The following is an 11,171-nucleotide window of genomic DNA, read 5'->3' on the forward strand; positions in this document are numbered from 1 at the left end:
ATTGGCGAAGAAATTATACTTGAAAGAAAAACATGCATTTCATCTCTTAGTGTGGCTTTCCAATCTGAGGTCTTAACTATTAAAACTTATTATCTACACTCCATTATTCTTCCTTCCCAAGAAAATCTTATTTCAAATCATTAAGCACTGTTGCATTCCAAGCACTATAAAATGAACCCTGTGTGTAGATAGAAACATAAATAGAAAACAATTCTTGTTTCCGAAAAGCAAATAAGTCCTCTGAGAGGGTATCAAAATGCACACAAATTTAAATACATTAATACTCAACTTTTTTCTAAAATTCATCTCCTCAGCCATCTTTTCTAGGATGCCTTTCCAGAAATCCTTCCCCAAATGCATTCCCCCAATATCTATGCACTCAGGCCCATCTCTAACAACTCTGAAGTCTTGGGGGAGAGTTCAAAGAGAGGCCCACATTCTTCTGTCTAAATATTTGAAACTTTCTAAACAAGCTAGTAAAATGTTAGATAAAATTGTTAACCACGTGAAATTGGGATTCTCTTGCCCAGTGCACATAAAGAACCAATTATTACGGCATCAGCTTTTCAGAAAAGAGAAAAGCTTTATTGCAAGATTGACCTGCAAGGAGACAGGAGGCAACACTTTCAAATTTAGCTCCCCAATCCAGGGCTTGGGGCAAAATTTATGGGATGAAGGGCAGGGTGGTCTGAGGTGTGGAGATAGATGATTGGAAGTAAGGAGAAGTGAGGTAATTGATGATCTGCACAAGTATAGTCAAGCTTCACGGCTCTTCATGGGATGCATGTTCAGAAAATGGTGGTGTTAGTATGATCTGAGAGTGGAGTTTTCAGCTTCTTGACATCAGAAAGGGTCACTTATTGGGCATTTGGGCAGGCCAAGTTGACGTGTTGGTGGTCTCAACCAGCCTGAACTGGACAAAGGGTTGTTTCTCAGTTCCTGAGAAACTACTCTCAATTACTCTGTTGATAGGATGGGGTCAGTTAAACTGGTTCTAGAGGGCCTGTGGTTACAAAATAGTTCTATCCTCCCACCTTGACAAATATACCTTGACAAACATATATCAATAACGTTTTAGAAATATGTAAAGCTATGGATTTTATTTGAAGAGAGTCAGCAAAATATCAAAGATAAGGGAATTTAATTATTCCACATATCTGGTGTTCTGTTATTGTGCCGGCCATGTTTGGCTGCACACAAAATAAAGACAACATAATTTATGATTTATGCTGTATTTATGATATAAAATTTATTTTTCTTGGCTACGTTTCAGTAAAATTAATTCTTAAGTTTTTATAATTGAAATTTTTACATAACGTGTTCTATAGACAGTCACGCCAATTTAGATGTTGTTCGAATCATTAATCTTTAGACAGCTTTATTATTAATTTAAATTTAGAGTTTTCACTCTGCTAATGTAGTGACTTGAATTGTCAATAAGATTCCTAAAGCATTACTTAGATTCAAAAATGAACCATGACTTTTATATCATGTTCACATATTGTAATGAGTTGCCTGTGATAAATTATCTAGACACTGAGCTTCCGGTATAAATGAGAAAACATACCATGGACAGATTCCTTTGGGTTGTGTTTATCGAGAGGTTGGGGAAATTGTTGGTCATAAGGGTATGTGGCCCTCTTCAGTTCCCCCAAGCTTCTTAGGTCAAGTCCCCTGTGAAAATTCTGTTTTTTTAAATATATCTCCAGCTCCTCATAATCGTTCCAAGGCAGAAAAGAATGGAAGGGATCCCAGTCACCATCTTTATTATTCATTAGCCTCCCCAGTGAGTTACCCTGGGAAAACTCAGCCTTGGGACTGAACTTTGTTAGTCAAGAGAGTGGAAATGAGGGTTAAGGACTTTTAGGGAAAGGTCATTCGAAGCCCACACTTGGCTCTGGTTCCTCATGTGGCAGAGCTGCCCATGTGTTCTCTGGGACATTTATGTTTTGCATGTTTGTGATGGGGCAGCCTTCTGAGGCTTTGCTTAAGGACAGGGTGCTCTTCTTTCCTCAGTCTAAAGGGTGGTATTGGATCCCATGTGGAATTGACTATAATATGGTACACTTTTTTTTTCTTTGCTTTTTAAAATTTAAGATCTTTAAGAACAGGGACAGTACTGTACTCCTATTTTTCTTCCCAGTTCCTTACATATATAATGTCTAGCAAAATAATATGTTATTATTGACTGTTGACATGCCTGTCTGCTCAACCAGACTGTCTCTTGTGAAGGAAGAAACAGATATTTTGATTTCTGGATCTCAGTGCCTCACCCAATCCTGGAAACATGGTGATTGCTTAATAAATGAGTCCCTTGGTTAAGGCATGTGTTACCTTAGAATTGTACCCCTGCTTCAGAACAGAAGAGACAGGATAGTCCATGTCCCACATGGTCTTAATATTAGTTTGGCAAACATCCAAAAGAGGCAAGAAGAAAATACAGAACAAGAAGGGCATTAGAACACAGAAGTGGCTCCTAGTCTCCATTCCACCATTTTGGCTACCCGTAATTTCACATTCTGTTTCAAAGTCTCCATTTGTGAATCTTGGACCACCAGTTGGCCGAACCCTCAAAATTGGCTAAAGAACTTCATGTCCCTTGGACATGCTTCTCTTTTCCCTCTTTCAAGGAATTTTCATTCTTTTATTCCCTTTTTCTCACCACTCTCTGGGTTTCCTCTTCTTTTGAACTCCTGGTCAACTCTTCATCTTCACCTAGTTCCCTGCTAGACACCACAGAGATAGAAGAGTAGGAAGGGAAAAGGGGCTGTCACAGTGTTTAACACACTGCCAAGATTAACTATTTTGCTCTTTTTCTCAGCTCTCTCTTTCTAGGGAGGTAACAGGACTATGGAAGAATGGCTGTATTCCATACTTTGGAGATTAGTAAGCACTGGTATTATGATATTGCAACCATAGCAACAATTTTTGTATTCCAGAATGGAAAAAAGCTGCATAGGGCTGCATTTCTAATGAGCGTGCCAATATTTGTCCTTTTACAGAAAACAAGTTTAAGCCAAAGTCCAGAAGGACATTCCTGGATGTTTTGCTCTGCATAAATCCCTTGGGACCTTTGCACTACCAAGGGGTGTAATCAGGGAGCCACAGTGATGACTAAGATTAAATAATTTTCTTTTTGGTGGAATATGGTCAAATTTAATCTGTTTTTTAAAAAATTAAGTAATTTAAATTTTCCCACACACTCAAGTTTACGGAGCAAAATTCAGGCTCACTACTCAATGTTTGGAGACTCAAGAAAGAGATTTGGAAGACAATAGAGGTTAAACTTTTATAAGGGTAGATTGAGAGATCAGAATTTAAAATATAGCCACTGACTTGCGTTTTTTTAATTGTAATTATCATAAGGCACACAACAGAGCTAACTGCCTCTTATCTCATAAAGCTTTGCCTATTTTCCATCTACTTTTATGCAAGCTAGAGAGAAAAACTATAAAGAAGTGACAGAAAAAGACTATACCCTAGATAAACATATTATTACTGAAATTCTTCTGTAATCCGAAGATTTCCAATTTGTTTCCAATGACTAACTTATGTGTAATTATATTGAATTTAACAAAATTCCATAACAGAAACAGAGAATATCATCATATTTGTTATCTTATGGGATTAAAATTTCTCCTGAAGGATTCAAAGCATATTTCAGGCTCAAAGGTAGAGTTTTCAGAAGAGTATTGCCTCAGTGATGGGGTCAAATTAATCCCCACCTAAAACATATTTTGAACCCACACTAACCAAGTTTAAAATCAAACCTTGTCTGTAATTAACAACACAGGAAATAACAAGTGTGGGAGAGGGCCGGCCCCGGGGCTTAGCGGTTAAGTGCACGTGTTCCTCTGCTGGCGGCCGGGTTCGGATCCAGGCCGTGCACCCACGCACCGCTTCTCCGGCCATGCTGAGGCCGCGTCCCACATACAGCAACTAGAAGGATGTGCAGCTATGACATACAACTATCTGCTGGGGCTTTGGGGGAAAAAATAAATAAATAAAATCTTAAAAAAAAAAAAAAAAACAAGTGTGGGAGAGGATATGGAGAGAAGGGAATTCTCATACACTGCTGGTGCGTGTGCAAACTGGTGCAGCCACTATGGAAAACAGTATAGAAATTCCTCAAAAAATTAAGAATAGAACTAACATATGATCCAGTTATTCCACTGCTGGGTATTAATCCAAAGAACATGAAATCACAAATGCAGAAAGATACATGCACCCCTGTGTTCATTGCAGCATTATTCACAATAACCAAGACTTGGAAGCAACATAGGTGCCCATCAAGGGATGAATGGATAAAGAAGATGTGATATATACACACTATGGAATACTACTCAGCCTAAGAAATGATGAAATCCAGCCATTTGTGACAACATGGATGGACTTTGAGGGTATTATGTTAAGTGAAATAAGTCAAAGGGAGAAAGTCAAATACTGTATGATCTCACTCATAAGTAGAAGATAACAACAACAAAAAACAAACACATAGAGACGGAGATTGAATTGGTGGTTACCAGAGGAGAAGGGGGGAGGGAGGAGGGTGAAAGGGATGATTAGGCGCATGTGTGTGGTGATAGATCATAATCAGTCTTTGGGTGGTGAATATGAGGTAATCTATGCATAAATAGACATATAATGATGCACACCTGAAATTTATATAATGTTGTAAACCGATGGTACCGCAATAAGAAAAAATCAATTCACCCAAAAACAAGATAATAAAAAATAAGTAAATAAAAAGTGTTGTAGGCAATCAATCAATCAATCAATAAAATTGAGCCTTGAAAGTATCAAACTAATCCCAAGTAACCCAACTACATCCCAGAGCAAATTGAAAAAATATTTAAAGTAATATAAAAATATATAATGAAAAAATCCATACCCAATGTAAAATTCACAATATTTCACATCCAGTCAAAAATTACTAAATATACAAGAAGCAGGAAAATATCACTATAACCAGGAGAGAAGAAATAGACACAGCAATGGCACAGATGACAGATTAGTAGACAAGAATGTTAAAACCATTATTATTAATATAATGCATTTATTCAAGAAAATAGAGGAAAGGAAGAGCATGATGAGGAGAGAAATGGAAGAAATAAAAACACCCAAGTCAAACATTTAGAGATTTAAAATACAACAGCTGCAATGAAAAAAACACTGGATTAGTTGTCAGCAGATTAGACATTGCATATAAAAAATTACTGAATTTGAAGAAACAGCTATAGACACTATCCAAAATGAATCACAGAAAGGAAAGACTTTAAAAAATGACGATACCGTCAGTGAGCTGTGGGACAATATCATACAGCCTAACACACATAGAGGTGGAGCCTCAGAACATGGTGGAGGTGAAGGGGAGCCAGAAAAAATATTTGAAAAAATGAGAGTCAAATAATCCTCAAGTAGAAAAAACATGGAGAAAATAAAACCAAGACACATTATAATCAAATTGCGGACACACCCACACAAGAAAAACAGTGACAAAGAGTAAATTTTAAAGAAGCTAGAGGAAAAAGCCACACTATGAACGCAGAACAAAGGAAAGAATGAAAGCAGCCTTCTGACCAGAAACCACACAGCCCAGGAGACAGTGAAATAACATCTTTAAAATTCTGAAAGGAAATTAATAACCCAAAATTCTAAACCAAAAAAAAAACTTTAAAAAATGATGAAATGAAGATTTTTTCAGACATATAAGAGATAAAGGAGATTCATCAACAGGAGATCAGCAATGTTACAAGAAGTCCTACAGGCAGAAGTAAAATGATGCTAGACAGAAACTTGGATCTGTACAAAGAATAAACAATATCTGGAATAGGAAATATGTACAAGAACATAAAAGATATTTTTGTTATTTAAAAGTCTGTCCAAGAAATTTGACTATTTAAGCAAAAATAGCAACAATGTATTGTGGAGTTCATAACATATGAAAAATAAAATGTATGACAACAATAGCACAAAGGCAAGGAGAGGGAAATGGAAGCATACTGTTGTAAGATCATCACACTATATGTAAAGTTGTTTTATATTAAGGTAGGCACTGATAAATCCTAGAGCAATAAAAAAAAAGAGATGCTAATAGGGCATGATAGGAAATGAAACAATAAAAGAATAATAATTAATCGAAAAGATGGCAAGCAGGAAAAGAAGTAAAAAGAAAAGAGAACAGATGAAACAAATAGGAAAAAATAGCATGATGGTAAATATAAACCCAATCATACTGAGAATCATATTAAAGGTAAATGGAATAAATACTCAAATTAAAGGCTGAGATTATCAGACTGTATATAAAAGCAAAATCCAAACATATGCTATCTACAATAACTCACTTTCAATATGAAGACCCAAACAGTTTAAAAGTAAAAGGATTGAGGAAGATTTACAATATTAACAGTAATCAAAGTAAAACTGGATGCCTATATCTATGTAAATTTTAGAGCAGGAAATATTGCTAGGAAAAAAGAGAGTCATTTCACTTTGATAAATGGTCAATTATTCAAAAGGGCATAACAATCTTAAATGTGTATTATGGTTGTTAAAAACTATATTTTTGTCAAGTCATCAAATTTTACACTTAAAATTTGTCAATTTCATTATATGTAAACAAAATTTCAGTAAAGCTGACCAAAAACTTCACAATCCATTGATCATTGTGCCTTTCACATGCAACGTTGTTTTCATCCTGTGTCCTTTCTAACAGCTAAATAAACTTAATGCTAGATGAAACCTACTGTGTCTCATCAGTTTGATTTTCATTCTGAGCACCAGACCACTACTGCTGGTTATGCAATGAGTCTTGCAGTCATCAACTCCTACAGTTCTGCCCCATACAACTTGCAGATATTTATCCATTCTCTTTATCGTTACCCCCAGGATAGGCCCACATCATTCATTTCAAAGAATATTCTATGGAGGGCATCTTGTTCTATGCCAGAAATGGTGCTATATGCTGGGATTCAAAAATGAGTCTCTGCCCTTGCTCATAGGCTAATATAGTTCTAATCATGCTGCAAATGTTTGTATAGATTAGGAATAAAGTGCCATAAGAAGACGGAGAAGAGAATGATTCACTCCGACTGAGTGACTTTGGAAAAGCATAATCATAAATGGTACCATCTCGTAAGTACTTATTAGAAGCCAAGAATGATTTCTAATCCTCCCAATAACTCTTCAAGGTAGGTAATATTCCCATTTTACAGCTGAGGAAACAATATCAAAAACCTTAAGGAACTTGCTTAAGGTTATACACGTAAGAGGCAGAGAAAATCTGGCTAATTCCCAACCCCCTGATCTTTCTACCATATCATGCTACTTGTATAGGCAAATGACATGTAAGTAATTTCTTCATAGAGGCACCAACAGATGAGCTTGATCTTGAAAAAAGAGTTGGAATTTACTAGTGGTAAGGGAAGAACAGAACTGAAACAACAGGGAGAAATGAGTGCAAACACACTAAAGTCTGAATGGTCATTGCATGTTTAGAGAAGAGCTTATCATTCTGTATAGGTGGAATATATGCTAGAGACAGGGCAGAGAAACATTGGAGAGAGAGTAAATATTAATTTCTCAGAGTTTTGCCCTATTTTTGAATTTCCACCTTATTTTTCACTTTCAATGCCACAAGAATTATCTCGCTAAAATACAAATACAACAATGTCACTCACATGTACAAACAATCAAGCTTTCTCATTTGGCCCCGGTGTAAGGTTCAAATTTCTTAGCATGCATGGCACACATGCCTTGTTTTCCTAATCTTTGAAATTTCTTGGGTTACTGTAGGAGATTTTATATACACACACACAATCTCAGTCCTGTCTTACATATAAAAACATAAAATGATATGTTTTTACTAAATGTTAGTGATTATTAATAATTATAATTATTATTATTATTGCTATTCTTTGTGCTATCATAGACAATCTGGTGGGTTGAGTCAGACATTTAGCAGAGATGTTTTGGTGAAAATAAGCAAAGAGTGTTGAAATTGAAATACAAGTATTTCAACTGATTTTTTGGAGAAATTTACACATTAGGAAGTAGGGCGCAGGTGGTAAAACATTATGGTTCTACTTTTTTCATTTCCTTTTTGATGTCTGCCACAAACAACATCCTTAGTTGAATCTAATAGTTAGCAAATATGAGCCAAAAGACCAAAGAACCAAAACAAATTTTGCTCCACGTTAATCTTTATTTCAGTTGAACTCTGCTGAGAACATTGTGAAGCTGCCACCCTTATCAGCAAGAGCATCAGAAAAGGGCATTCCTGTCGGGAAAAGCACAGGCTGTACGGCAACTTACTGTAGCTCCTTGTTGTGCAAACATTCATGGAGTGATGAAATAAAAATGGCGTTACTTCAACGTCTTTTCTGACTGGAAATTCTCAGCAGATAATATCTACAAACTAGTAACTTCATATATAGAAACAAAATCATTGAAGGGATATTTTTGCTTGTGGAAGTTCCCTTTCTACATCTTGTGCATCAAGGGTTTAATTTTACACAATTACTTGTGTATATAAGAAACAAAATTTTCACAAAATAATGCTTAACCTAATTATAGGTGATTCATTATGGCATATTATCTTTTTTTATTCTATCCTATTGTATTTAATTCCTTACATTTTTAAATACTAATTACATCCCACAAAATTGATTGTATGTCCTACTAATGCATCATGACTTGTAATTTAAAAGCGTTTCTCTGGTCTCTTATGACAGAGCCAGGCTTTGACCATCCATGGTAGAGTCTACATCCTTATCAGTGCCTTCTAAGATACTTGGAGAGTCAGTAGAGGTAGGACACTTAGACCAGCTGGGCTCTTCGCACACCCTGCCTGTCATCTACCTTCAATCTGACTATCAGATCCTGACCTAGTGTTGGGAGTCTCTGGGAACTCCACGGGATGAAGTGTTTGGGGTTGAGTTGGCACAATAGGTAGGAGGATTTCTGGGCTGTCCACACTCTGAGGGCTAGTAGCTGTCATCACTTCTACATTTCTATTTGGTTCCTAGTACAAACTAGATTGGAGATTTTTAAAAATGTGTTGTTTTCCAGGAGGGCTTAAAAAATTGTACTCAATAGACTTAAGATTTACATGGCGTCTTTCTTCCCCAATCCTTCTTTCCTTGTCCAGAGGAAAACTGGCTTTGAGCCAATGGGCTTCCGAATTAAATAGTCTTTGGTTTGAATTTTAACTCCACCATTAAGGTCTCCTACCCCAGTTTCCCCTCATCTATAAAATGAAAATCAACCTCATAGCATTCTTGAAATTATTAAAATGACACTATGCAAAGCTCAGGCACTGCATCCGACCTAGAATTGGAACCTAACAAATAGTACTCTCTTTCCTTTCCCTTGCTGCTTTACCCCCAGGACGCATATCATTTTCAAACAGCAGTGGCCACAATCCCTGGGCTAACAAGCAACCCACTAATGACACCACAGAGAAGCGAGAATTTTACTTCAGCACAACCACAATCCAAAACTGTAAAAAAATTTAGCACAATGAATATAAACCTCATTTCCCCAAAAAACAAATAAGAAAGCTACAAAGCTTGTCAATCACTATGTTTATAAGACTGTAAAGTATACAGAGTATCTGGTAACTGAGAGGCTGTCTTAACTTTCTCTTTAGTGAAAAAATAAGAAGAAACATAGTATATAACTATGTCAATTATTTATTCCTTCACTGAGTCAGACACAGCAAGGAGATTGTACCAGTGTCCAGTTTTGTGTGGGTGGCAGCAAAACTTGAAAGCAAAGCAGTCACTGAGCATAAAGGGAGTTAGGACTATCACGATTTAATTATCAACAGTGTTGCCTAATTTGTCTTCTACTATGTAATTCCAAAGCACCATATCCCAACCTCCATCAGATCAAACTCTAAAACCCATCGTAATTACTTGTTTGTCCTTCTGATCTGTTCCTCTAGAAGAGCAAACTTTAACCCGCCTAGTATATCTACATTCCAGAAAAATGTCAACCACGGTAGATGCTAAAAAAGGTTTTCAAATCTTAATCGCAGCAAGGAGAACAATGTGGTTAATGTAAAAGTGTTTGGTAAGAACTTTTTTTATTGCTAGGATAAGCAACTTAATTAACCAAGACTATCACAAAATGTGTTCACTAAATAATATTTATTTATATATGTATATATACATATTTAATGCAGAGTGTATCATATGTGATACATAACCAAGCCATCCTCCCTCTCCCTTCCTGTATATTTTCCACCCCTCTTTCATAACTGGATCTTCTGATTCTTTAACCTGCTCCACTTCAGAACCTTCAAATGACACACTAGCTCAGTCAGCTACAAGAAAGACCTCACCTTTGACATCATTATCTTCAGAGTGCTGCCACAAGATTATAGAACTGAAAGGCCCTTCTGAGACCACAACCTTTTGTCCTTGTAACTCTTCTATTCTCCAACTTACACTGAACATACTTGAACATGCTGAACATCCCATGGGGACCTGAAAGTCCCTCCAAGAACCACCCCCACCACCATTTTTTCAGTTTATCATCCCTTATCCTGTTTCATTCACCTTGCAGCTCAGCCTGGACTCTGCAAATTACTCTCTACCTAGTTTATACCAGGCTAATCCCTCGTTCTTGCTCATTTCCACTCTCTCTGTTTTTGTTCCTAAGCTACAATATATTGCTGAAGAAATGAAATCCTGTGATCCTGTGAATTGGCATCAGCGTAATTTAAAGCTTTCTAGTTTTAGGTGAGCTTTTCCTGATATTTTATAATCCTTTTGTTTATTAAGGTCAATTACCTTTGCATTTTCACAAACTGTTCTCCCAAATCCCTGCCACTTCCCTCAAATACCCAGCCCTGTCATTAGCCCTGGCCACCCAGCAAATAACCCCTCCTCCTACTTTACTATGATGATCCCTAAACTCACCTCCCTTCATCCTCAAAATCTCTCTAGATCTTCACATTTTTCTTCTTCTACTTTCTTGATATTGAAGAATATTAACCCCACTCTGACCCCATTTGCTAAATATAAGCAGTCAATAAAATTGATTGCTTAATGTCAACTAGGGAAGTACAAATTCATGCATGACTTATTCCCTTTACTTTTAAAAGCCATTCTTAATTTCAGTTCTTTCATGAACAATATTTTATATAGCATTTACTTTTAAACACA

The sequence above is a fragment of the Ceratotherium simum genome, chromosome 8 (assembly GCF_057802395.1).
Source record: "Ceratotherium simum simum isolate JZ-2026a chromosome 8, ASM5780239v1, whole genome shotgun sequence".
In the NCBI taxonomy this organism is placed as follows: Eukaryota; Metazoa; Chordata; class Mammalia; order Perissodactyla; family Rhinocerotidae; genus Ceratotherium; species Ceratotherium simum.